The following is a 27,587-nucleotide window of genomic DNA, read 5'->3' as shown; positions in this document are numbered from 1 at the left end:
ATTCAAACTCTGTTCTGGGCATTCTTGCATGTTTGCGACAGGACTGCAAGGCAGGTATTTTTAGACATTTTATAGATGAGGATACTGAGGCACAGAGAGGTGAGGTGAGGGTCTCAAGGTCCGGTCTGGGACAGAGATCAGGTGGCCTGGCCCCACCAACTTTGCTGGCTCATCCTGCCTGTGATTTGTCACAGCTGTCAGTCACCTCCAGGAAACCACCTTCCCTTGTCCACCTGAACTTTGATGAAGAAACAAGACCATCTCACCTAGATAGGTTTGGTTGAATTGTAGACAGCACAGCTCTACCAGGCTAAGAATTTAGTTATTTGGTTATTTATTTATTTATTTATTTATTTATTTATTTATTTATTTATTTATTTTTGCTTTTCAAAAGAAAATGCATTCATCACGTGGGCAAGAGCTTTTTCCTCCTGTCTGCAAATAATATTGTTTCTTCTTCTTGGTACCAAAGGGAATTTACTTAAAAGTAAAAAAAACAAAAAAAAAAACCAAAAACAGGAAAAAGAGAGAAAAAGAAAGGAAGAAATTACCGTGAATAGAAGACCTAGGGGACATAATTACAGAAATACTGCAGGTTCTGCATTAGCTAGAAAATTGCAGCCATTTCATTGTGGGAGTAAAGCTATTTTCTTTTATTTTAAAGTGGATCCTTCACCTTCCAAAGGGCTAATTATGGTGCTGCTTACATGTTGTGCTCATAGGCTCCAATTTCATCTTTTCATTAACCACAATGGCAAATAACAAAATTGCGCCTGCACTCTGGAAGCATCTTCGTGCCGGTGGCTCCCGGAACAGGCAGGAGGGACCCAGCAATCACTCATCTCGTGACTCAGGCCATGTTTTCCATAATTGAGCCCACCAAGGACCTTGTCAGAGGGCCCTCCCCGAGCTCAGTCGGGAAGAATTCATAAAATAAAGCGGGTGGGCGGACGGAGGCGGGAGAAGGTCCAGGGAGGGTGAGCAGAGAGAAAGCAACACAATAGCTGTTAAAAAGGAAATGCCCTAAAATGATGTTTGTGGAGAGTTTTTAATGATGTGAGAGACTGGAATATAATGCTTAGGAGAAAAGGCAGGATATACAATATGTGGACAGTATGATTTCAACTGTGTTGAATATCTATATCTCAATATATAGCTATCATGATATTTGACTCTATTTGATAGTTTATACATCTCAATCACCAGACTTTTTTAAATATCCAAATACTCACCTCAATCTCACAGAAATGCAGAGATTCAAAACCTCCTCCTTGAGATTTCAAGGATCCCTGTGGATTTCATTTTTCTAGAGATTGCTCCTCACCTCTTATTCCAAACCCTCCTCTTGGCTCCCTCGGCACAGTTCCACAGCACCTGGCTCCTCCTCAAGCCACGTCATCCCTCTCAGGACAAGGACCCACCTCCTGCATTCCCCCAAGAGCCCAGCAGCATCAGGCTGTTTTGTGAAACAGACTTTTATCCTAAAGGTTTGAGGTTGAGGTCGATGCACGGCAGAGGGTGGAGCAGTGCTGAGAGCTGAAAATCATGCTTTAGTCTCTGAAGTCCACTGCACATGCTGGGTCCCAATCAAGCAAAATCAGCTTGACTTCTTGTCTGAAAAAGCAGGCTAATGCTGGTGTCGCTGGGTTTCATGTTGCCTCTGTGTGTGTGTGTTCCTGTTCCTCTCCGGCTCTCTGTGTGTCCCTCTCTGTGTCTTTCTATGCCCCCTACTCTGCATTCCATCCTTCTGTGTCATTTTCTCTCTCTGGCTGTCCTTCACTGTCTCCCTATGTGTATCTCTGTCTTAGGCTTCCCACTGTGTTTGAGGCAGGCTGGGACCTGGGACCGTTTACTGCAGTGCTTACACCTGGGCAAATGTCTCCTCAAGCGAAAGAATACAAAAAAAAAAACTGTAAATGACCAAAAATAACTGTGTACATGCACAGTTGGGGCAAATCACGAACAACAAGATACAAAAAGGCCAAAACCCAGCTGCCGCTTCTGAGGTGTCTGAGGCAAAAGCAGGGACTACGCACGATCCCTGCACACAGCACCACCAAGGGGGTGGGCCGCCACCTAAGCCACCCCTCCTGTCCTGACCCACTGCTCCGCCGGTACCCTCAGCCCATTTAAGGGACCAGCTCACCCCGACTCAGGGAGAAAGCAAAGGAACCTGTTACTTCTTCTTGCTCCCTTGGGCTGTAGCACGAGTTCCAATAAAGCCTTGCCTGAATTTCTTGTCTGGCCTCTTATCAATTTCTATTGATTGATTCCAAGAACCCTGGCCAGTAACATGTTCACATCCTTTCTTTCCTAATTTCCGGAGCCCCCCAAAATAGAACCCCCCTTCCTCTCTGCTTTCAACAGACAACTAAAAATCTTCTGTCTGATTAGCATGCAGACAATCCAGAAAACTTTTCTTTCAACGTTTTCCATCCAGACTAGCCAGGGAGGGTAAGGGATGGGAGATAATAAACCCCATTAAGGTGTCTTCCCAAACAAATGTCTTCCTTGTCCTTCTGCCCAAACCCAGAAACAGCTGCAGCTTTAAAAATAGCTTGCTTTCATCTTTTGAAGGAAATATGCCAAAATTTTAACACTGTCTTTGGGTGGCAAGAAATGCTTTAATGTTATTTATTTCTTCCTATTATTCTGAGTTTTCCAAATTGTCCAAGGCAAGCCTGAACTACTTTATCATAATAAAATCTCCCATGTATTAGGCACCTGCCAGATATCTGCTTTAATCTTCACAACAGTCCTAGATATTAATAGGTCCATTTAGAAGTTCAGAAAGGTCAGGCAACTTGCTCAAGTTCACACAAGCAGAGGTGACGATCAAACTAGATGTTAGGTCCCCAGCCACTAAATCACATGGCTCATAGAGGCCTATCCTCAGCTTTACCTGCAGGTGCAGAGGCTTTTACACACCCAAAAGCTCACTGGATCCACTAGATCATCTGAGCTGCCTTGCCCCCCTCCTCACTGTAAACGCAAGTGGTCCTGTAGGTTATGATTCACCATATTAGCCTTCCCCAGGGGAGAATTCTACCTTACCGCATCAGACCTGTGACTTGTGGGAGGACTAGACATCCTGAGCCTGTTGAACTTGGAAGTGGCATATGACTTGCTTGGCTTAATAACACATGAATAGAAAGGCCATATCACCAGCCAGCTTATGGTTCTCTGTGTCTTTCTCCCTTTGGCCACAAGGCCACACCCCCACCAAGAAGGTCCAGGTGTAAACAGGGAACAGAGCTATAGTGGGCCGGGGATGGACATGTAGCTTGAGCAAGAAATAGATCATCATTTATGTAAGCCATTGAGAGGCAAGGGTTGTTGGCTACCACAGCATCACTTAGCCTTAGCTGACTGACTCAGTTTATACAAAACTGCAAATGCACAGGGAGTCACTAATGCGTTTCCTACTTCCTCTTCGTGGAACGGAAATATAGGGGGAGTCTCGACCAAAGCAGCAGTGTGAAGTTCCACCTGTCTTTCCAAAAATGATCTTGGGAAAATGATCTCTTCCTCTAGGGTGTATTTCTGCAGCACATTCTCTTGATGGGGCCAAGCTGTCTAAACCAGTCCCAGTTACAGGCTCAGGAACTGCGCAAGGGACACAGGCCAATGAGCACCTGGCTGAAGGTCATAGAGGACCACACGGAAGGGAGCACTCTACCCACTGTCCTCCCCTCAAGGGGCACTAAGCCCCCATTAACTGCAGCCACAAATGGAGGCTCCAGGCTCAGGTGCCATCTGGGCAAAGGGGGAACAATAAAAATGGACAGAGGGAAGGCTCAGGGTAGTGCAGGCAATTACCTGCTATGGGCTGAGATCCAGAGAGTAACACAGCCTTCACAGGCAGCCTGTGCTCTTTGTGCTTTTAGCAAAGCTGCCTTCGAGGAAAGAATGGTGACTTAACCTCAAAGCTGAAGGCACAGAGGAAAAAGATTTGCTGTCATTACTGATGAATAGGCAGGAGAGAGAGCAGACACTGCTTCTGCCCCTGGATGGAGCAGTCTAGTAATTTTTCATAGAATCCTAGTGGTGAGCAGGATGGGGTAGTGGTGGGTGGATGCAATCATCTTACCCCTATGTGACTCTATTGGTAGTTCTGTTGCTAAAGTATCTTTATTCAATTTTCTCTTTTCTTGGGCTGTTTCATCCTTCCTGCATTCTTTTATCTGGCTCATCATCCTTTCCTTCACTCATGCCATAATGCATTCATTCTTTCACTCATTCAGCCAGTGGGACCTCTGAGTGCAGCACTGTTCCCAGACATCAGCAGCCTGAGTGGCATGCAGAGGAGGTGTGGGCAAGGTGACAGGGCAGGGACCAGGAGAGCCAAGATTCATGGCTGAGCTTTTACTCCTTGGGTACAAGAACTCAGTGGTGAGGATTTCAGTTCAAGCTGTTATTTCAGAGTCTGAGATAGGAACAAAACCTTTCTCTTGCTACAGACACAGCACTCACCTCTGCCTCACTTTGCCAGAAAATTTGGCCCAGAGCCATGAACTGTGTGGGGACGTAGGCCAGTCTGTGAGCTCCCATAGACAAAGACTGGTTGGTAGGAGGTATGGCAGACATGGAGATGCCTGGCTTAGATCCACCTTCCAAAAGACTGGCTTCCCTAGTGGGAGGGGTGTGGCTTCCTGACAGCCTCTGGCTGGTAGCTTTTTCAGGGTCTGCCCCAGATTCTAACCCAAAGTTTACTGCAAGGACATGGATCATGGAGGGCTGCATGGAGGAGGAGGGATATCTGAGACTTGAAGAGGGAGCTCCCTGAGGACACAGGTACAAACCAAAGCCCATGGCGTACTCTACACACATGTATTTAGAAATCTTAGTGAAGAACAAGGTATCACTCAGGCCTCTCTGGGCACCAGCAACAGAAACTGATTCTGGATAATGCAAAAGAAAAGATTTACATGGAGGCCACAGAGAAGCTAAAGAACCAGGGAAGGGACAGACAGAAACCTGGCAGCTCTGGGGCCCTGTGTTGTAGGAGCTCTTCAACAGTTCCACTGTGGCACTGCCATGAAAATGGAAAAAGGCCACTATTTCAGTAAACTAGTTTCTCTGATCACCATTCAACTTCTAGGGAGAAATAGAGTGTCGTCCCATTAACTAGAATATGGTCTGATGCCTTGATTAGTAGACTTGGCAAGACAGGATGCATATGGTGAGAAGAGAACCAGGAGGATATGAGGGCACAGAGCCAAGGGAGAAATTTCTATGAAGGCAGTGGCCAACATTGTCAAAGGCAGCACACAGGACCAGGCAAATGAGGACAAAGATCTACCTGCAAGAATTAGCAATTAGCAGAATGGTTTTAGTGTGAGAGCAGAGATGGAAGCTAGACGCTCTGGGTTGAGGAGTCAATGGGAAGAGAGAAGATGTGGACACACCACTCCTTTGAGGAGTCTGGATAAGAAGAGAAGGTTGTTAGGCCATTGGTCAAGGGTGTATTCTTCTTAGGGTAGGGGAGACTTGAGACTCTTTATAAGCTAAGACAAAGGAGCAGAGAAGCAACAAAGGTCAAGAGACAAAGGAGAATGGTAGTACAGTCAGAGCCCGGGGATGGGAGGATGGCACAGGGGCCTGGACTGAAGGGCTGGCCTTGGAACTCTGTCTTTGCCATTGTCATCTGTTCTTTACTGCTCAGAATGTCTTTATTATACATCACGGGTTCTTGCTGTCTACTTGCTTTAGAGCATTGTTTTAATTTCAATTCGGCCATCCGCTTCGTAAAAGCGGGAATCGTGTCTCTGTAAGTAGGACAGGAAAGGTGCTGCACAGGAGATGGAGAGACCAGAGTTTTAGGCCCAATTTGTCTTATCAGACTGTGCAAAGCTGTGTGTTCCTGATACCCAGCTATAGTGGCCTGGCCAGATAGGTTTTTAATTTTCTTACAAATTAAGAATTCAGCAGGTAAGCAGTTCCCAGCTGGTGCAGCAGCCCCATGTTGTTTTTAGGATATCAGAGTTTTTCTATTTATCCACTCAGCCAGTGGATAAATAACCTTAGCAAGCGACTTTGGAGTTCATGCTTGTCACCTCGTAGACTCAAGATGGCTGCTTGGCCTCCAGGCTCAGGTTCACATTCCAAGACAGAAGAAGGAAGGAGGAGAAGGGCAGGGAGCTCCTGTGTCTGGAAAGCACCACCTTCCTACTAATCCCAAGCAAACTCCCATTTGCTTCTCATCACCACGCTGTCTCCCACTTTAAACAAAATCAGCATTTCATTGTATCTGGGCTTCTCTGCATCCCTGGCTTACTCCTAACAGCATCTTTGGGGTTCCTTTTGGGGATTTGCCTCTCTCCACCATGAAAGCCTTAGCAGAAGAGTAAGTTCAGGCACTTTCTTCTTCAATAACCAAAGTTGAAGGGGCTTGCCAACATTTGCCCCAGGACAGCCAAGGGAGCGTGTCCTAATCTCGGCCACTGAGAGGGTCCCTCCCAGAACCTTGGCTCACACATGAGTGCAGTAAAGACAGAAGAAGTGGCTACAATTTAATCACCTCTCCCTGCCGTGACTTCCTGACTAGACCATTTCTGCTAAGAGATAATTCCTAGGGATTTCACTTTCTAGCTTTTCAGAAGTGCTTTCTTTCCATCCCTTTCTAAGCCTGGGTTTTCAACCTTCCTGTAAATTCTGAAAGCTCAATCCTACCAACAAATTCTCTTCTACTCAGTTAGCAGAGACTTTCTGTTGTTTATAACACCAACAAAAAAATCCTGGTGATTCTCCAACCCCATCTCTGACCAGCTACATGTGATCATAAGAAAACCATTTAACCTCTTTGGGTACACTCTCCTCTACGAAAACAATGGGTTATTCCTAAAGTGCTTTCTGATGTGAGACATCATGATTTTGACCTCTTTCAGAAGGCCTGCTTTATAACCAAGTGGGCCCAGATGGACAGCACAACCTGGATTAGAGTTTTTGTTTCTTTTTTTTTTTTTTTTTTTTTGGAGAGGGAGTGTAATTAGGTTTGTTTGTTTATTTATTTATTTATTTATTTATTTATTTATTTATTTTAATGGCGGCACTGGGGTCTGAACCCAGGACCTCATGCATGCTAAGCACACACCCCTACTCTACCACTGAGCTATACCCTCCCCTTGCATTAGAGTTTTAGCAACAGGGGTAGACGATAAAAGCTCCATTAGGAAAAATAATTTATAGCATTGGGGAGCTGCTATCAGCACACTCCTTAGACAATTAAGCCTAGGTGGATGCTCAACAAAATCACTCCACTGCTGGTGACACCAGAGTGCAACGTTTTCCTTAGCAAATAGGCACTATTTTGTGTCATCCTGCTGTGAATTTTAAAGACCCACTGTCCAATTCTATGGTTTCAACTGTTCTTGATTCTAAGACTGCTTCATTGCATCAGTGTAAAACCTGTTTTTTAGGGAGTCTTTGTTTTCACTTTAAAGTCTCTTCTGCAGCAGACATACATCTGTTTTACAAGATTTCAGAATACAGGACAGAGGACTCTGTAAATTCATAGGTCATACCTTTAAGGAAAAATTACTTTGTTAGCACAGCAAAGTGGCCTCAGTTTGGCCTTCTGTTCTAGCAAAAGCTCATTGCTTAGCTGCATTTAATAATCCATGAGACATTTCTATTAACTTTGGTGGGTGAATTGTGTGCCTGCAGAATGGGTTAAAAAAAAAAGTGGGAAGCAGGAATAAAAAATATGAAGAAAATGAAAATAAGTGAGATCTTAAATATTTGATCAAGGCCTCTATTTTCAGGTAAGCAGTTACCATCTTGGGCCCTCAAATGGTAACAGAAGCCACAGAACACCATTCTGAATTATTTAAATGACTAGGGGAAACTTTTTTCTTCTTACTACTTTTAAATGAGTATGTAGTCTTTCAAGCTAAACTTCGCTTAAATATTTAACACAGACATTGGGACAAATGTAAAATAGCAAAAGTTCTCAGTCTACTCACCTGTAATTAAGAATCAGATTATGTAAAGCATCTCAACCAGTCCTTTTTATTTTTTCTCTCTCTGCTCCCACAATTCTTCCCAGTTTCAGAGGAATCCAATCTGGATTACTTGTGTCAGCTGAAAAAGTGCACAATCTAAAAGTTGAGAGTTATGTTTTATTTGGCTGACATTTCTGGGGTCTTAAGCCTGGGATGACAGCTTCTCAGATTGCTCTGAGGGAAACTGCTCCAAAGAGGCAGGGGAGGAGTCAAGATATACAGGAATTTTTGCGACAAAGACCAGGCAGTCAAAATACCAAAAAATTTAATTTTTTAAAAAATTTCTGGGTTTTTTAAAAAAATAGAGTTTTTAAAAAGGAGGAAAAATTATCCCCGTACATATAGATATGAAGCCGCTTACTGCTTCCCAAAATACTGTTACCTCCAATTTCAGAGAAGGATCCTGAGGCTTGGAGAAGTGACTTTGCCCAAGGTCACCATGTGGAGCCGCACTTCACACCTGAAGGGAGTTACTCCTGATTCTCAGGAGCTGAACTTGGGAGGAAGGGCAGTGAGCAGGAGAGACGGGAGGCAGAGCAGAGGAAGGGGAAGGGCTGAACTCTCTGAGGAGAGAAGGGATGTCAGGGAGGGTCCAGACACTGCTTCTTCCATCTGAGTAAGAAGCGGGGACCAGCCCCTACATCTGTGCGCATATTGGGTGCTAGCTATGTACTCCCTGGGCTAATACAAGAGGGGCAAGTACAGACCCTCCTAAAAATGGGGACACTATGCCTGTCCAGCCAGCCTCATGGGAGCACTGTGAAGATCTGGTGACCAGGCAGGGGCTGTGAATCTCAGAGTCAGCTTTACAAAACACTCCATGCTAAGAACCTATCACCAATACCTGGAAAAGCTGGGAATTAGGTGTGCAGCAATCATAAAACCCTGACATCAACCTTGATGTCTCTTTTTTGCACACTTTGGTTCACTCCATTAGGAAATCCTATTGGCAGAAACTGATGCATCCTCACTTTCACAGCGCCCCCCACCCAGGGGGAGGGGGGAGAGTTATGAAGGTTCTGGGTGGGCAGAGGAAGCCAGGCCACTCTGGGGAAGCAAATTCAGGAAATAAATTACCTGCGAAGATCTCAGAGGATACGGACCTGAATCTCCAAAGGCCCCAGGATTTTGTTGTGATTGCTTTTTTGATTCTAAATAAATTTTCACTCTCGAGCCTTGAATCTGTAGGGCTTTCTAAAACAGTCTTCCTCTCCCCCTCCCTCCACAGTTGTATAAGCTTCAGGCCCCAGAAAACCTTCATCTGCTCCTGGTTTGAGGTCTCAGAGCTCACCAGGGTAGAACTTGAGAACAGAGGTGTAAATTTGTCAGGAGAAGGGAGGCAGGGGCACAGTAAGAGAGTAAATCCTCATCTAACATGGCAGAAAGTCAATAGATAAATCAAGAAACCGCCATGTAAGCTTATTTTTTAGCGACAAGGGGGTAACCACTAAAAGAACTCAGCGGAGGAACGGATATAAAGGGCTGTATGTGAGGCACAAGGGAGAGGGCCCTGTTTTCATTATAGGAACATCTCGATAATTTTATTTTGTAAAAAGCGCTCATGCATTACTTTGATATATTTTTTAATTCGAGCTTTTAAAAAAGGAAGTACAGTTAAATAAAAATAAGAAATAAAATGGAATAAAAAATGTAGAAATTAAATGCAAACTGGCACATGGCACAAAAATGCCCGGAGTGAAAGGGGGGCGGGTAATAGGCGGGGCTTGGAGCAAAGGGGCGGAGCACAGACCAGGTTTCCTTAGGGCCCGCCCCCAGTGAGGGATCCCGGCGCAGGCTGTTTCCCTCTGACTCCGCCCACCGCGGGGAGCCCCGTTAGCGCGGGGTCAAGTTCGTCCTTGCCCCGCCCCCCAGCGTTGGGGCGGGGCGGACAGGTCTCGGGCTGCCCCACCGAAAAGGGCGGTGCGTGCGGAGGCCTGGCGCGGTCCCCGCTGGGCCTTGGGTGCTGGGCCGGGCACGGGCGGAGAGAGAGCCCGGGTTCGGCGCGGCCAAGTCCCCAGTCCTCTGCAGTCCCCCGAGGCTCACCGAGCGCCTCTGTGGAGTCCCGCGACGCGCAGGTAAGCGCCGCCAGGGCCGGGCCTAGTCAGCCCGCCTTTCCCCTCACGAGACCTGGCCGGCGCCAGGGCGACAGGTGGCGTCCGGGCGCGGAGCTCGGTAGCCTGTCCTGGGTCGGGTGGACCCCAGAACGGCCCCCTCTACCGCCGCCGGTACTCGCCACAGCGTTATCAACCTAACCCCAGCGCCCCTGTGGCTCAGGCCCGAGCCTCGCCGAGTGAGTTCGGACCCCACCTTCAGCGCCCTTGCGGTGCACTCAACAGATACAGATAAGTATCCAACAAGTCCTGCGTGCGGCTGAGTGCCCGCCACTGGGCTCAGTGTGGGGATACAGTGGCGGGCCAACGGAAGGTGCCCGTCGCCGTGGAGCTCGGAGCCTGGTGGGAGAGACCCACAGCAAATAGGTAGTCTCCACACGTAAGTGTAGAAGTTCAAACTCTGAAAGGGCTGTGAAGGTGTGGGGTGCAGGGTCCCGGGAGTGCGTTCAGCCTGTGGTGCCCGACTGTAAAGGATGCTGGAGCTCACACTTCAGTTTGAATGGCAGGGTTCCCAGGTGGAGACCCACAGAGCAGACACACTTTGTTGGAGAGAATGTGGCTTATCTGAGGAAAGGAAGGTCAGTGGGGCCGGCCCACAGAGGGCTGGGAGGAAAGCAAGTACCTTAACTTCCTCTGTAAAACAGGACTGTTCTTTCCCAGTGGTGTTTGAGAGGTTGAATGTAAATGACTTTAGTGGTGTTCCAAGCATGTAATAAGTGAAGTAAAAGTGGAGATGTTCCTGGACGGAGCAGCTTGTTGATCTGGGCTGAACACAGTGTGTGGCCTCTGGGCAAACTCACTTGCCCTCTCCTGGAGTCCTGTTTCCTCGTCTGAGTAGAATCTCTCAACTTGTTCTCTGAAATGATGACTGCTTTAGTCATTCATTCTTGAAATATTTACCTGGTGCCCACTTAACACTGGCCTAGCCCTCCTGGAGCTGGTATGGGGTGCGCCAGGTGAAGTACACTGACAGTTCCAGCCTGGTGGGTGTGGTGCTCCAGGAGCCCAGAGTAAACGGTCTGACCCTCTGGACTTGCCAGGGAAAACCCCCCTGCTTCCGGCCAGGACCAGGTATGCATTTCCCAGAAAGCCTCACCTGTTGCTGCCAGCTCCACGAGCCCCCTGAGAACATAAGGCTCACACTCTTCAGCTGAGCATCAGTTACTTCCTTACTTTCATTGGTGGCATCACCCTGTAAATCTGGCCAGAAAACTCCCAAGAGGCAGCAATCCTGCTCGTCCCTCGCTCAGGACCCCCAGGGATTTAGAAGAGATTTGCAGGCTTCAGAAAACACCTGGCTGGCATCTGCTTGGTGTATTTTATTGGCTTTAATGATGCCAATTCCTTCTTTGGCTCGGTTTATACTGTTGGTGTAGCTTGGAAATTTGAAACATGAAATTGGATGGAAACATGGATTCTCCATGAAAAGAGGCAGGGAGACCCAGAGAGTGGGAGAACATAGTTGAAAGGAGTTTGGCAATGTTTGTGGGGAGGGGTAAAAAAAAAACAGGACAGGTGTTAACAGAAAGTGCTGGAGGGAGAGAAGGAGAGGGCAGGCTTTGTGCAGCCACTCCATTTCAGCTGGCAGACCATGCACCTGCAGAGAGCAGCAGGGAGCCCTAGGCTGGGCTGTCACAGATCTGGGTTCAGATCCTTATTTGTTACTTCCCAGCTCTGTACCTGAGCCTAGGCAGGTCACTTCTTACCTGACTGTGCAGGCTGTAGACAGTACTTGGCCTCTAGTTGGCCCTAAAGAAATATTACCTCCCTCCCTCTTCCTCTAAATGAATTAAAATAGGAGTAATAATAGTGCCTACATCAGAGCATTATTATGGGGACTTAATGAGTTAATGTACCTAAAATACACAGAGCAGTGCCTGCCTTGTAGAAGTCACTGCTGCTGCTGCTGCTGCTGCTACTGCTGCTATTATTCCTTATTCTGGGCAAAAATTGGTGAAATGAGGCAGGCAGAGGGTGGGAGGTGGGGTGAGGGGGTGGTTCTGAGGGCCTGTGCAGGGTGATTAGTGGGAGAGTTGGGTTATCTGTTGTAGTGGTTTCACCAGAAATCATCAGCCCTGGCGGGAGAGAGGGGTGTGCTGCATGATAAAGGGCCTCTCAGGAAGCCAAGCTGTCAAAAGGCCTGAAAATTCAGGCTAAAGAAAACACGGCAAAAGCATGGGGGGAGGGGAACTAGGGTGGCAAATGATCTACAATTGTCTTGTTCAGGTTGTCTTTAACCCACAGATGGGTGTGGGCTCCCTGTGAGGGGCTGCTCCTGCCCCCATGCTGACCCCTGCCCTCCTTTGGGTATGGTAATTGCCTGAGACTGGTCCAGGAGCTGTGGAATCCAATTCTGTAAACCCTGTACCCAGCAGAATACTGGGTCCATAGTGGATGAATGAACCTCAGGGCAAACATCCCTGTGTGTAAGGGTGCTGTTCAAAGACAGGAGTAGGAAGATAGGGAAAGATAACTAATGTTTTTAAGCCCTTGCTAGGGGCCAAGCGTTTTCACGTATGTGTCAGCTTAGTGGTGAACATTGCAGCATTGGAGTCAGATGAAATTGTGTGTGACCTCACAGAAACCCTCTGAAGCTCAGTTTTGCATCTGCAAGATGAGAATCATTGTACCTAACTCATAGGGCTGTATTGAGCATTAAGTAATGATCATATATGTATGTATATGGAATGCTGTCCTCAGTGCACTGCTCGAGTTATGGTAAGTACTTGATCAATGATAGCTGCTGTTATGATTACTTATTTATTAATCCTCCCAATGCTATCCACTGTGATGAGGAAACCGAAGGCCACAGACACAGATGGGTGGTGTTGATTCTGAACTCAGTCCCATCTGGAAGCAGAGGCGCTCTGCAGACACTAACCAGACAGCTTTATGTGCATTTCATTCACTACTTAAGGCACTTGACTCTGAAATCTTGAAAGGAAAAAAAACTGTAAAATTATAATTTATGTGCCTTTCTAGTTCAGGTATTTTATCATCTAGATAAATCTTCCTTGCATCTATGTTAAACCACTTTGGGCTGTTGAAGCTTTTAAATAAAGTGGCTCATCCTGACCAGTGTCTGTCTTTGCTCGTTTATCATAGTTCCCTGGTAAAGACAGACATCCCATTTTGCAGGGCAGGCCTCAGGACGGCGGCTCCTGCCCCACTGTTTAGCCGTGCAGTTCTGCACGGTGTGTTTAACAAACCACAGTGGACTCATGATTCCCTCATCACGTGCACATAGACCCACAGCGCCAATCCAGGAACTAGGAATAGAAAGGCATTCTGTCCCTAGTGTGAATCTGGGGAAATCTCAGTTTCTCAGTACTGGGTTTTTGGGTGAAAGTGCCTTGGATGAAGATGGGATGTCTTCTAGAAGTCAGAGCCGTCTGCCCTTTCCACCCAGGAGCACCATCCCTGGGTCTGACCTGCCCAGTAAAAGTCTGATCTGTATCCCTGTGCCTCCCTGCTGTCCCTGCCTCTGACCAGAACTGCTCCTAAAGCCAGAATCCCTGCATCACCTGCCTCTTGCAGGGAAGCCTATCTGAATCGACCCTGCATTCCCATAGTCCCAGTGGGCACCTCTGCCAGGCATCCCTTCTCCAGCTGCCCTGGAATTACCTTCTTTACGAGACTGTAAGCCCTTCCACAGCTATTAGACCAAGCATCCCTAGTACCCAGCACTGTACTTGGCTCATTATCCTCCCTCCTTCTCCCCCTTTCTTCCTTCTATATGTTCTTCAGGCAGTGTCCTGGGGATTAAAATGCTGAGACAAATGACACAGTGTTGACCCTCATTAACCCCAAAGACATCACAAGACAGATTATTAATAAAGATGGAATTAAGCACATGAACACTCACACAGCATCAAATTAGAAACTGGATTAACTGCCATGAAGGCGAAGCCCAGCATGTCACAAGAATGTGTAGAGGTGGGACAGATACAGAAATGTAGTCAGTATCAGTCTAGATAGAGTGGGCCCCTAAACGTTGGTTAGAGGCTTAGACTCAATTATAAATATACCTTTCAAGACCATTGGATGTTATTTTTCTATAAATGCTGGCAAACAATGTTTCATGTGGCCAAGGTAATCTTAAAAGAATGTGTGCTTTGAAAAGTCATCATGCTTTGGCTTCAGAAAGGGAGAATAATGCTCACGCTCCAATTTCCTGACCCTTTAGAGTTACAGAGCCCCTCCTCGGCTGGTGTCCCATTGGATGCTCTAGTTCTCAGCATCCTACTTCTCATGCTGGGTGCTGGCCGTAAATGGGCGTCCAGCTCACCTGAAAGTAGATCTGGTGCCATGGACATCGAAGCTCCCTCCCTTCTGAGTGACAGGTCCACTGAGAACCTGTTTTTTTTTTTTCTCCTTTGACACCCCTGGGTACACCAGACTGCAGTTCCAGCACGGATCTCATCACATTGCATCCAGTGACCATTCAGGGGGAAAGAAGGGCAGAGCTCACTTCTGCCATCCAGGCTGGGGGGACCACTGGTCTGCACACAGCTGAGGCAGGGCGAGATGGCAGCGACCTACCCCAGCAGAGCCATGCCGTCCCTGTGAGGTCCCTCGTGAGGAACCAGCATCCTCCAGGGGGACACCACACCTGCTTGCAAGCCCATTCACTTCCTCTGAAAACAAGGAGAAAGTAATACTAAAGTCCAGTTTTAAATAAGACATGATCCAAACAGCCCCAGGAAGCATTCTGTCTCCATGACTGAATGTTATTGGAGAGTTATTTTATTCATCTGGCCAGTGCTAATGACAGAATACCTCTTCTGTCCCCACCTGCCTCAGAGGTAGACCTTATTACGAAAGGTGAGCTTCCACCTTCCCCGGAGCAAAGGAAGGAAACTCGCATCGCGGAGCAGACATTGAGAAGGCCTCGTGCCGGTCTAGGTGGGGTGGGGCTGATTGCTGTATTCTCAGGGTACGGCTCTAATAAGGTTGTAATCGTGTGGCTCTGAGCCATGGAGAAAAGAAGTGGCTCTGAAAATCTCCCTCGCATAAGGCTGACACGCAGCAATGGTATTTATGCCTCTTGGAAGTGCATGTTAAGTGGTAGGTATTTATGAAAAGGGTTCTGAGGAGTAAATGTGCCCATCCGTCAGCCTGGAACTCTTTAGAGCTCCTAAGATGGTTTTAAATTAGAGCCAATCTTCCTACCTGCCTTCCGCCTTCTGTCAGCACCCCCCTCCCTTTGCTTCCTGTTATAGAAATGAACTGTCAGGGCAGGACATAGCCCAGGTAGGAGTGTGGGAACCAACTTGCAGGCTTAATGTATTAAAGGCAGATGTGTGAGGGGTTAGTGTCTGGAATCCTGTCCTTCCCACCTAGTCACAGTGTCTGGAAGAGAGGCATGGGGAGCAAGCCTGACCAACAGGTTCAGCCTAACTGCCCCCTGCCACAGCCATCAGCGGCTCTGCTGTCAGCCAGTCTGCTCACTGAAAAAGGTTTGCAATTGGAGGCATTTGAGGGCGCGGGGAAAAATGATGAAAACAAGTGAAGCAAACTAAGCCAAATTTGGGCTCAGTAAGTGGCATATGGGAGAGAATGAATGTCAGTGTCAGTAAGGGAATCCCACCAGGCCAGGTAAACAGTAGGCTTCAAAAGGTTAGAAGTTTCTCTCTGAGCAGGTGATCATTAGGACAGAATGCCTGTTGCATGAATTAGCATGCAGGAGTCTAACTTGAAATTCTTACTGACTTTAAAATGTTCATTTTAAAGATCTGAAGTAGGTGTTGATTGCATAGACCCTATACTTAGTATTAAAGACTGCTTTGCTTTTTAATTCTCCCATCTGGCCTTCTTCTGTGTAGTAACATACACACACACTCACACACACTCACACACACACACACACACACACACATATGTACACATACTCCCTCCCTCCCTATTGGTCAATATTATCTCTTGTTTTGTATATATATATATATATTTTTAATTGAAGTATAGTCAGTTTACAATGTTGTGTCGATTTCTGGTGTACAGCATAAATCTTGTCTTAATATATTTTTTGTAAGGAAAAGGATGCCAGTGTCCATTACCTACTTTATATTTTGTGAGTAACCAAAGACAATAGGGGGTTTCCTGTTTCAGGTGTCACTGAATTGCCACTACCTTTTGGCTGCTTCTGGAATTCTGTCTTAAGAAAATAATTTGAAAAGTGGAAAATGCCACTGTATAAAGATACGTTTTTATTTATAATGGTGAAAACTTAGAAGTGACTAGAATATAGAATAAAGGAGGAGAGTCAAATTACAGAACACCATGTTGGTGGAATATTATGCAGTATTTAAACATATAAAGATTAGTAATGCAGGAAGTTACTACTTGCTCAGTGAACAGAATACCATTTCATGAAAGATGTGTTCAGGAAAGTAGGCTGTAAAGGATGCCCCAAAGGGATAAGAATCGCATTTGAAGAGTAGAACAATGAATAACTTTTTTCATATTTTAAACTTTCTATGTTGTTTTACTATTCCTATAACTTTTTTTAAATCCTAAAATGAGGCAAGTTAAGTAATGATCTTTATGCTGTGTTTGCAGTTTTGAGGTCACTGCATTCGAAACCTTATCCTGATTAAATCTTTTTTGTTTGTTTGATTGCCTTTTTTTTTTTTTTTTAAATGGAGGTACTGGAGATTGAACCCAGGACCCTGTGCATGCTAAGCATGTGCTCTACCACTGAGCTATACCCATGCCCCTCTGATTAAATCTTTCTCTAAACAATTTTTAACACCGGGCTTGGCTCCCGACCTCCGTGTCTCTGATCAGGGGTCCACTGGCTGAGTTGCCCACAGATAGGCTCCCTCTGGCCCTGAAGACTCCAATTCTCAGAGTTTTTACGTTAGAGAAAGCTCCTCCCCTCCCTGCCCTGTAGCCTCAGGACCCTCTGCCAGTCTCTTTCGTCCTTGTTCCCTACCTGGTCCTCACTGGTGGGGTGGGGATGGGGAGTTTGGGTTTGCAACCTTTGGGGCCTCATTTGGTTGTTTCAAACTCTGCCCCCATCTCACACACATGCATACGCATGCACACGCACACACATGCACGCACGCACACGCTCCTTAGATCAGCACTGGCCTCGGGCAGCCCTACATCACTGGGGCTTCTTGTCCTGCTCAGGCCTTGGTACTCCAGCACCTCGGGGACTAGAGTTTACATTCTTAATACCAGCCCCTCCCTGACTCAGCCCTGTCCCCATGCATCCTCTGCTGCTCAGTGCTGGCAGGGGCCTAGTGTGTGGCCAATGGCACATCCTAAAGCAGCAGTTCTTGAACACGATTACCATACATTGGGAAATCACGACACGTGTCCTTATTTGAGACAAGGATTCCAGTCTGCGTGATTTATTTGGGAGGAGATCCCACATAAAGAAGTAGGGAAATGAGCCAGAGAAGCACATCATCCAGCAGGTCACCAGTGTGGACCACCAGAGTTTAAACCTGCTGGGGGTCTCCAGCAGCCAGCATAGAGCACCCATCCCAGAATTAACCTTTCATGGGGATTGGTGGCTGGGTATATATACACCATTGCTCATTAGGGGGCAATGAATTCTCTGGAATTCTCTGGCAGCCTCCAGTCACCAGGTAAAAAAAAACAAAAACAAAAACAAAAAAAACATCAGGGCAAAGGGATGAAGATGTCCACACACAGAAGTCAAGCCGGCTTGGTCTAAAACGATGAGTCCTGAGAACTCAGGGCACAGCATTGACAGCATCTTCCCTAAACACCATAAACATCATCAGTGCACTAAACTGGGAATAACCAAGTCCCTGATTCTGTGCTGAGTCGGAGACCCGTTTGTGTTCAATTGAAAATTACATTAAGTAGTAACCAACCACAAAAGTTAATGTAAAATTATGGGAAGAAAACTTCTTTGAGTTAAGAACATTACCGTATTTTCCCCCGTGAACTGGGCTAGACTACCCGTATTTGTCTGAAGTGGCAGAACACTAGTGTTCTGCAGCCGTGCACTTTGAAACCCAGTGCTCTAAGAGAGCCTGAGTATATAAGATGTATCTTTATCATGGCAATGCTTCCCCCTCTGTTGTAGCTTGATTTTTTTTCTGTTATTTTGCAAGTACATGAAGATGATCCTAAAAGAAAAACTCACTGGGAAAAAACATCTAACCTCATTTGTTTTTGTTTTTGTTTTGTTTTAAAACATTTTTTATTGATTTATAATCATTTTACAATGTTGTGTCAAATTCCAGTGTCGAGCAAAATTTTTCAGTTATACATGAACATATACATATTCATTGTCACATTTTTTCTCTGTGAGCTACCGCAAGATCTTGTATATATTTCCCTTTGCTATACAGTATAATCTTGTTTATCTATTCTACATTTTAAAATCCCAGTCTGTCCCTTCCCACCCCCCGCCCTCTTGGCAACCACAAGTTTGTATTCTATGTCTATGAGTCTGTTTCTGTTTTGTATAACCTCATCTGTATCAACCCATGATTATGTCTTCAATGCCATGTTTTAATATTAATACCGGATTCACCACACTGATACTAATACCAGAGGATGGGGGAGAATGTACTTCCAGCTTTAGGCACTGTGATAAATGTTTTGTGGTCATTGCCTTTATATACAAACACTCCATCTCCAATTAAAGATCTAGTAAGCTCTTTATCAAAATATCTGTTAACAATCGAGGCGTACAATTTGGTTGTGCTGACATTTCAACTTAATTCACTCTGTAGTTGGAGTCGCAGTCCATTTTATTTGCTTGTTTTTTCTATGCATGCAGGAGAAATAATGGCAGAAATCTGGGGGCATAGTGCAGATTCTAGAAACATTTCCCTGTATTTATTGTTATTGTCTGTTGGCATACTTGTCACTACAAATGAAGGCCTTACTCCAAGAGGTGATTTAAAATTGTTCCAGTAGCATGCTCAGTAAGATTTAGTGGTGAAATTTCATAAGCTTTGAGTTATGGGCATTTTAGTATTTACATAGAAAGGATTCAAGATCCCGGTATTTTAGAGAAATAAGGCCATTTCCCTTTAAGGTATGGTTCAGTATGCATACCATAAAGACATAGATGGCGAATGCTCGGTGTCAGTGCCAAATTCCTGGGTCCTGTGCTCACAGCAGACATCACTCCCTGATACCCAAGCCTGCATCCTCCTGTACAACGTGCTTCTGGCAGCCACTGCCTTACATCAGTACCGGCTCACTACATGAAGCCGGTAGACTCCCCGATGCTGTTGCACACTTCTTTACCCAGCCTTGCTACTGGTCTGAATGGTCAGCAAAGGAATCTTCCACAATCTCTCTCTCTCAAAAAAAAAAAAAGAGAGATGTATTCAAGAGGCAGTTGGTTTTATCAGCTCGTGCCTTTTTAGTCACCTCTTTGTCATGCAGACAGTAGTTATTCAATTTGTCAGTGTTTGTCTCCCCTCCTTTTTTCCTTCTATTTTGTGCATTTTTATTTTTTCCTTTCTTCCTGTTGTTCCTCTAATGTTGCTCAGAAGAAAAAACAGGGAGCCTTGAATTATTTGCTCTTTGACCTCATCAAGTTTGGCTGAAGTGACTTGTATTGATGGGAATGCACTGATATTTCCATTTTTTCCCACCCCTTCAGGATGACTATAAGTAGGTCACCAGTGACCTCTGCGTTGCCACGTCTTCTGGGCTCTCTGTATCTTCGCTGCAAAATCTGACACCTCTTGTATTCTTCTTTCTTGCGTTTTCTTCCTCCCTCCCTGATGATGATTGTTTGACTTCTTCCTGCTCCCTTTCTTCTGCTGGCCTTCTCAGCGGGGGCATCCCCAGGGCTCTTACCTTGGGGTCTTGTCCGTCCACTCCATGTGGATGATTTCATCCCCCTCCCCCACCCCCTGGGTTTTAACTACCACCTTTACGTAGATGCCTCCTGCATCCTCATCTCCATCACATCCCCTCTCTGGAGCCCAGACCTTGATATCAGCAGCCTGCTACATGGTGCCTCTTGTGGTCCCCCTAGGCACCCAGAGTCATGTGTTTTGTTTGTTTGGACTATTCCTACTTTCACAGGGCCAACTAAATACCTGGCCCCTGCCCCCACCCTGGGCAGTTTCTGTTCCCTCCTTGGGGTTTTAGGTAAACTGTTCTAAGAATGTCAGAAAGCTTCCATTTTGAAAATTCAGTGTAAGACAAGGGCACAAACCAAGAACTGCTCCTCATCACTTAGGGGCTTGGAAGAAAACAGTTATTTGATTGTTGTCTCTCCCAGTTCTGGGGCTTGACTGGGCTCAGAGAGGCAGGTCCTCCCACCCCAGGGCTCTCATCCAGTGGCAGTTAGTTGGTGGCTGGGGCTGGAGCCGTCTCAGAAGCCCCTCGCTCAGGGCCTGGCGGCTGGACCTCGACTAGGCTGTTGGCTGGAATGCCTTGTCATGGCTTCGGTTCCTCATGGCATGACAGCTAGACTCTAGGAACAGGCATCCCAAGAGGACTGGGTGGAAGCTTCGTCACCTCTCATGACACATCCTCAGAAGTCTCATAGCATCACTTCTGCCGTATTTACTGGCCTGCCCGGCTGCAGAGGGATGCAACATAGACCTGCTTCTCAATGGAATGCACATCAGTGTCACATTGTAACCATGCTGGAAATGCATCTAGCCACAGTCCCCAAACATGTCTAACCATCCCTCTGTGAACTACCCTAAATGTCACAGGAGCTTTACATTTTATTAAAAAAAATTTTTTTGAAGACGTAACATATTTACATGAATGGAAAGTTAAGAAAAAATAAAATGTTATGTACGACTGGGACATTGTTCTGTACACCAGAGATTGACACATTGTAACTGATGGTACCTCAATTAAAAATAAGTAAGTAAGTAAATAAATAAATAAATAAATAAATAAATAAATAAATAAATAAAATGAAAAATAAAATGTGTACAATGAAAATGGTCTTTCTCATCCCATATCCCATACCCCTACCTCCCCATAGACAACCACTATTATGTTTCTTTATATCCTTTTAGAGTTTATAGCTATTTTTACATTTCACCCTTCTTATACAAAACATAGTATTCTATACTCACTGTTCTGCTCTTTGCTTTTTGTTTTTTCTTAACAATATGTCTGAGAGAGATTTCCTTATCAGTACATAGAGCGTTCTCTCCCTCCTCTCCCTTCCCCCTCCCACCTTCTTTCTCTCCTCTCCCTCCTCCCTTCCCCCCATTCTCTTACAAATGCACAGTATTCCACTGAGCAACTTTACCCGGGTTTACTCCACCAGCTCTGTATGGGTGGACACCGGGCTGTTCGTAGTCTTTCGCTGTGACAGATGTCCCTGCAGTGCGTGACATCCACACGCCGTCCTTCACGTGGGACAGTAGACTAGCAAGCCTCCTTGAGAGCTCTCACTCGTTACATGTATCCTCTTCCCACAGGGCCTTACATCTCCTTCCATCATGCACTTACCTGCCTCCTCTCATTGGAGGTGGGCTCCCACAGGTCATGGGCTGTCGCGGTGAAGCTCGTTTCCCCACTGCCTGGCGCAGGGATCTCGGTATCCACGCTGTGCAGAGGAGGCCTGTGCTGAGGAGGGAGAAGAGCAGGGGAGGGTGACTGAGAACAGGTTCCTGGATAGCCTGTGTTCCACCTCCTCTAATTTCGTTTGTAGCCTTATCTCTCTGTGGCAGTTACCACTTGAGGTCTAAGGGGGTCCTCCCTCAGTCTGTCACTGAAACTGTCACCCTGTCCTGCCATGGGTGTACGTCAGGAGGCCAAAGGCCAAAGCCCAGTTTTCATGGAATCTCCTGGTCAGCCCAGGAACCCTCTCTGACACTCAGCCTCATGCCTTGGGCTGCCTTTATGGCCTAGAGGTGATGACTCCCTCCCTTGGGGCAGCAGTGGAACTTCGTGAGCTCCTTACGGCCCAGCAGTGTGCTAGGCGCTCTGTGACAGAGCCTGTGTCACTGACCCTTTCCGTTTTCATGACAGCCCTCTGAGGCAGGCCTAATTTCCCATATTACAGAGGAGCAAACAGAGGCCCCAAAAGCCCAGGCATCTTGCTCTGGGTCAGTTTGTCAGTGGGAGAGCCAGTGTAGTCAGTGACCACAGCTAGGATCGTCTGACTCCAGATCCAGCCTCCTGGACAAGACTGGTCACTGGGTGGGAGAAGGCTGACTGGAGGGGTTTTGGATGCAATGGAACTTTGGGAGCGAGGTGCCTGAAGTCTCCAAAAGGAGGCCCTCACTCGAGGGGATGCCCCTCCGCCCTCCTACACCTCTGAGAATGATGGAGCCCCCATGTGGGACGAGTTCGGCCCATCTGCTTCCTGGGGGCCTTGTGGGGGCATTCACATCTGCTCTCTCTCTTTCCATAGACATATGCTGACATTTAGACTGGTATTAGATGATACTGAGGACTTTTTGTTAATTGTAAATATTGTCAGGTGTGAACATGGTGTTATGAATAAGTAAGAAAGTGTCCTTGCTTTAGAAAGTGTCCTTTATTTTTGAAGTGTTTAGAGGTGAAGTGTCATGGTGTTTATAATATGTGTACTTCAGTATACTTCCAGGGGAAAAAAGGTTAAATAAACATGGAAATGTGTTAATGATCATTTGGAGACTGCTGCATTGCAGTCCATGACACTATTTCTTCTACTTTCCGTATGATGTAATTTTTTATAATAAAGTTTTTTTTTAAGTCATTCACTGAGGTCTTAGATTGTACTCGGTCTTAGGCTGAATTAGACAGCTCTGCACTCAAAAGACCCACAAAGAAAGAGCTTGGGAGGGAGAGGCGGAGGGGCGTGGCAGGGGCGGTCCTCCGAGGGGGCGGGCTCCCAGAGGAAGTCACGCAGTTGCCTGGATTCTGGCTTTCCCAGTTGTAGTTGCTCCTGCCCAGCTATTTGTAGTTAGTCCCCAGTCAGGTAACTACGAGGCAGCTGGAGTCTTTTTTGATGTCTCATTATGGAGAGAGTCCTCGCAGTGTGTGACTGTCCTCAGGCGGGCTGATTTGTCCTTCGCAGTGGCATTACTCCTCTGTGTTATATGATACGAGAAAACGACCGTGGTGTTTTGTCCAACATCTCCCGATACATACACTTAATAGGAATTCCATTTGTTGCTGCTGACTCCTTAGCACATTTTCTTTGGCAAATCCTGTAATCTCTTTGTTTGTATGTGAAAATTCCATTTTTCAAACTTAGCATTGGAAGAGATAATCAGATTCCCTGATCTTCCATTAGCCTCTTTTTTTTTTTTTCCCTTCTAGTAGCCTCCTCTTTCTTTGCATTTTTCCTTATCAAAATAACCAGCTGGTGAAGAGAAGCAACCCTTAGAGTGTTTGTTCTTACCTTATCTTTTCAATATTTTCAGAGTCTTTGCCAAATCTGTAGAACTGGGCTGAGCATCTTTTAATACAGACATCACTGGCAGCCAAGAGGCCAGACTTGGCTATGTACTGGCTTAGCTCTCTAAATGCAATGTTATTCTTCCACTAACCCTCTTTTTCTTCCCTTTTAGACTTTGGACATTGGAATGCATAATAGGTGACCTCTGAGTGGTAATTTCATAAATTCCAGGTGAAATGAATTGTATCAGATCAATATACCTGTAGACTCATCACATTTTTTGAGCTGCGAGGGACTCTAAGATGAATCCGGTACAGCTCTGTTAGTGGAGGAAACATTCATTTTAACTGCATAGTCAATTCTCAATTAACAAGGGTAATGGAGTGGAAGGAGGTCAGTGATAATCAAAAATCATGGTGAAAATAAAATTACAGTCAACAGTGGATTTTCTAGGGGCTGGTTTGTGTATTAATTGAGGTTAAGACACAGTGGACCCTAGGATGTCATCGCCTTGGTAATTGGTCAGCAGCTGCTCACCACCTGGCCTCCATACTCCCTCTCTGTCCCAGAGAGGAGAAGGGCTTTCCAGAGGCTGGATCAGGCAGAGCTGACTGACTTTGGCCAGGTAGGTACCATGATGGCACAGACTTCAGTCTTGGGAGCTAAATGAAGGCTGCTTTTAGAATTTGTGGCCCTCGCCCCTTGAGAAGTGGTTCTCAAACTTGAGCAGTGTCAGGCACATCTGGAGGGCTTGTGAAGCTCCAGACTGCTGGGCCCAGCCCCAGTTTCTGACTCAGTAGGTCTGGAGGGGGGCCTAAGGATTTGCACGTCCTACAAACGTCCAGGTGATGTGATACCCGCCAGCCCAGGAACCACGCTTGGAGGCTTTCCAAGCTGTTCTTGTCAGCCCAGCTGCACATTAGAATCACCTGGGGAGCTTTTTCAACCTATGGATGCCTGGATACACCTTGGCCAGTTATGCAAGAGGCTCTGGAGGTGGCGACCCAGGCATCAGTGTTTTTAAAGCTCCCAGGTGATTTGAATGTGTATCCAGGATTGCATACAAATCTCATGATTTTTTTCCCTATCTTTACCCCATGTATATTTAATATTTCTTTAAAGGTTTTTTCTTTTTTCTTTTTTTTTTTTTTAGTAAATAAACTTATTTAAAAAGCAACTATGAGGGGAGGGTATAGCTCAGTGGTAGAGCTCATGCTTAGCATGCATGAGGTCATGGGTTCAATCGCCAGTACCTCCATTAAATTAAAATAATAATAATAATAATAAATAAGTAAACCTAATAACCTCTCCCCCCAAAAAAAATTTTTTTAAAGCAACTATATATCCTCTTCATGTAGGGAATCTAGTTTCACAGGCCAGATACGGAACACACCTGTAAAAACAAACATATTAAAGTTGTGGCATTCCCTCACATTTTATGAGTCTCTAGAGCTGTGCTTTTCCTGGGGCGATAGGATGTTCTGTGTCTTGGTAGGGGATGGAGTAACATGGGTGCATGCATCTGTCAAAATTCATTGACTGGTACCCTCAAGATTTGTGCATTTCATTCTATGTTCCAAAAAAAAGGAAAAAGAACACTAAACCAATACTGAACTCCAGTCAGTGGTATGCGTGCTGAAGCATTCAGGGAGAAGTGTGCTGCTGTCTTCAGCTTACTTTGAAAGGTATCAAAAAAAGTAAGCTGGATTGACGAATGGAGGGAGAGCTAGATATATGATAAAACATAAAACAGACATAATAAAATATGAATGTTAGAGCCCAGGTGGGAAATATCCTGGTGTTCATTTTTAAATTCTTTCAACTTTGTGGTATGTTTGAACATCTTTCCTTTTAAAGATTGAGGGGAAAATGGCATCTACATTCAAAACAGCAAACAAGTACTTCCCGCACATGCCTGAGCCCTCTGGCATCTGCCATTCCAATGGCTCCTATGGTCGATTGGAGGGCTGAGCCAGGCGTGGAAGGGCAGGGTCCTTAAGAGAGGCTGCTGCTCTGGGAGAGAGGACTGTGGCTCCCTGTGCTGGTCCCCCTGCAAGAGGAGAAAGCCAAGGGCACTCCCTCCTCTCACGGCGCTGTGTCCTGAGTGTTCCCTGGGAGGGGCTGTGTGGAGGCTGTGTCAGATGTGACCTGAAAATAGCATCTGGACCCTGCCACTGAAAGGCAGGTGTGAGTGGGTGAGGAAGAAAGGGGCTTCCCGGGCTCCTCGAACCAGCAGAACTCCAGAACATGCCACCCCAGTGTCTCCCTGGGCATCCGGAGCCTGGGGATGTGGTGGGGGAGGTGGGGTGCTGAGGCATAAGCTTCCCATCATGGGGACCAGGCAGGTGCAGTGGGCAAGAGTGGCCTTCTCAGGCCTGGTCTCGGGCCGTCTAGGGTGCCCCACAGCACTGACCAGGGACCTGAGGCAGCTCTCTAGCTGCAGGGTCCTCCCAGTACTCCGCACACCCCCACAGTGCACCCCCCAACAGTGCACCCCACGATACACCCCCATACCCACGATACACCTCCACAGCACAACACCACAAGACATCTGGAAAGAGACTTGGGGGAAAATGTACGATGTAAGTGCTGTGAGTTGAGTTTATTCAGTGTCTTCCTGACACTGACACTTCCCAGGAGACGTCTTCTCAGAGAGCTCTGAGGAACTGTTTCAAAGAGGTAAGGGGTGAGACCAATGTGTATGTGATTTTTGGCCAAGGGTTCATGTAATCAGGCACACATCTCAGTAGAAGGTTGCTGCCAGACACAAGGAATAGACATCTTGGTTGATGGTTTCAGTGCTTTTCTCCATGTGGGATGATGCAAGATTGGGGTTCATAAAATTTTCTCCTGAAAACTGGCCTGTTCTGCCAGTCTTCCCAGAGCACAGCGTGCCTCATGCCTGATCTCCGCCCTGAGCTCCTTTCAGGGAGTGTTAAGGTCAGTGACTGTAGTGGCTGGTGACCTAATCCTTGTGGAGGCAGATGGTGACACATCCCAACTGCAACCCGAGAGCAGACCCCCACTGCACCCCCCCATGATACATCCCACAGTGCAACTGCACAGCACCCTCCACATCACCCTCTAACAGCACACCCCACAGCAGAGCTCTCAAGAACCCCCCTCCAGTGCACACAGGGCTTCATAGCTCCTCTGTCACCTGCCCTTGACTTCCCCATATCCACCGTACACCTCCCATGAGACACCTCAGAGACCCATCCTCCATCAGACCCCTCCATGACACCATGACACACAACCCAACACAGCCACAGCACACTCCCCACTGCATGAACTTGCGCACACACACCCTGCCAGACTTTGGAGTCCCCGTTACCTTTGCTATTGAGGGTAGAGTTAACGTGCTCTCACCTTTCCTTACTCACGCAAGGATCTTGAGATTCCCAGAAAGGCGAACCATTTACTCTTGAGGGAAGGATTTATAACTAAAGGATGGTTAATGTGCTGATTACAGCTATTGTTTCCTGCCAAAATGAATGAGCCCGTCTTGAATACCAAAGAGCCCAGGGCTTGGGTGGAGGGGCGGTCTGGTCCCCTGCTGGCTTCTGCACCTCTAAGGAAGTGGGGAGTGAAATGACCCGGTCTCTGTGCTCAGAGAGGAGCCTTGCTCTGCATCTCCAGGGACCTTAACTTTGGATGAGCCCTGAGCTTCAGCAGCCCTGTCAGAAACAAAATGATCACACGTACTTCTCTGCACAATGTTTGCAAAGATTACAGATAACACAAAGGACGGTGTAGTCACATGCACGGTGTCGGTGCTGCCAAAACAAACTACAAAGTGCCTACTGCACAGTACACTGAGTAACTTCGAGCTGTGGGCATTATTCGTATTATTGATTTATGATGATTGTGATTTATTATTGTCATCCATGAGGGTTTAAAATGTGAAGAGAGCGTTTAGAGCTTCCACAGCTACGATGATGAGTCTTTGCTTTGACCACAGCTGTCACTTTGAACATTTAAGTAGCTGCTTGTTATTTTTTCCATGTCTGACCACCTACGCGAGATCAGGGACTGGGTCCTCCGTGACCTCATCCCCAGGACTGAGCACAGTCCCACATGGAAGATGTTAGGAATTAGGATGGTTGGCACAGTTTCTTGATGAGCAAGTCATCCCAATAATGAAACTATGTAGCTCATCAG

General features: G+C 46.4%; 1 protein-coding gene across 1 annotated transcript in view; it reads left to right on the top strand.

Annotated features, from left to right (window-relative positions):
- Positions 1-9,892: 9,892 nt before the first annotated feature.
- Positions 9,893-27,587, top strand: part of NMNAT3 (nicotinamide nucleotide adenylyltransferase 3) — a 104,002-nt gene continuing 86,307 nt past the window's right edge. Inside the window, exon 1 of the mRNA XM_010976785.3 lies at positions 9,893-10,078. The gene's annotated coding sequence lies outside the window, so the exon portion shown is untranslated. The remainder of the gene's footprint in view (positions 10,079-27,587) is intronic.

This window comes from Camelus dromedarius, chromosome 2 (assembly GCF_036321535.1).
Source record: "Camelus dromedarius isolate mCamDro1 chromosome 2, mCamDro1.pat, whole genome shotgun sequence".
NCBI classification, from domain to species: Eukaryota; Metazoa; Chordata; class Mammalia; order Artiodactyla; family Camelidae; genus Camelus; species Camelus dromedarius.
The sequence above is the reverse complement of the archived record's forward strand: the minus strand, read 5'-3'. Positions and strand labels throughout refer to the sequence as shown.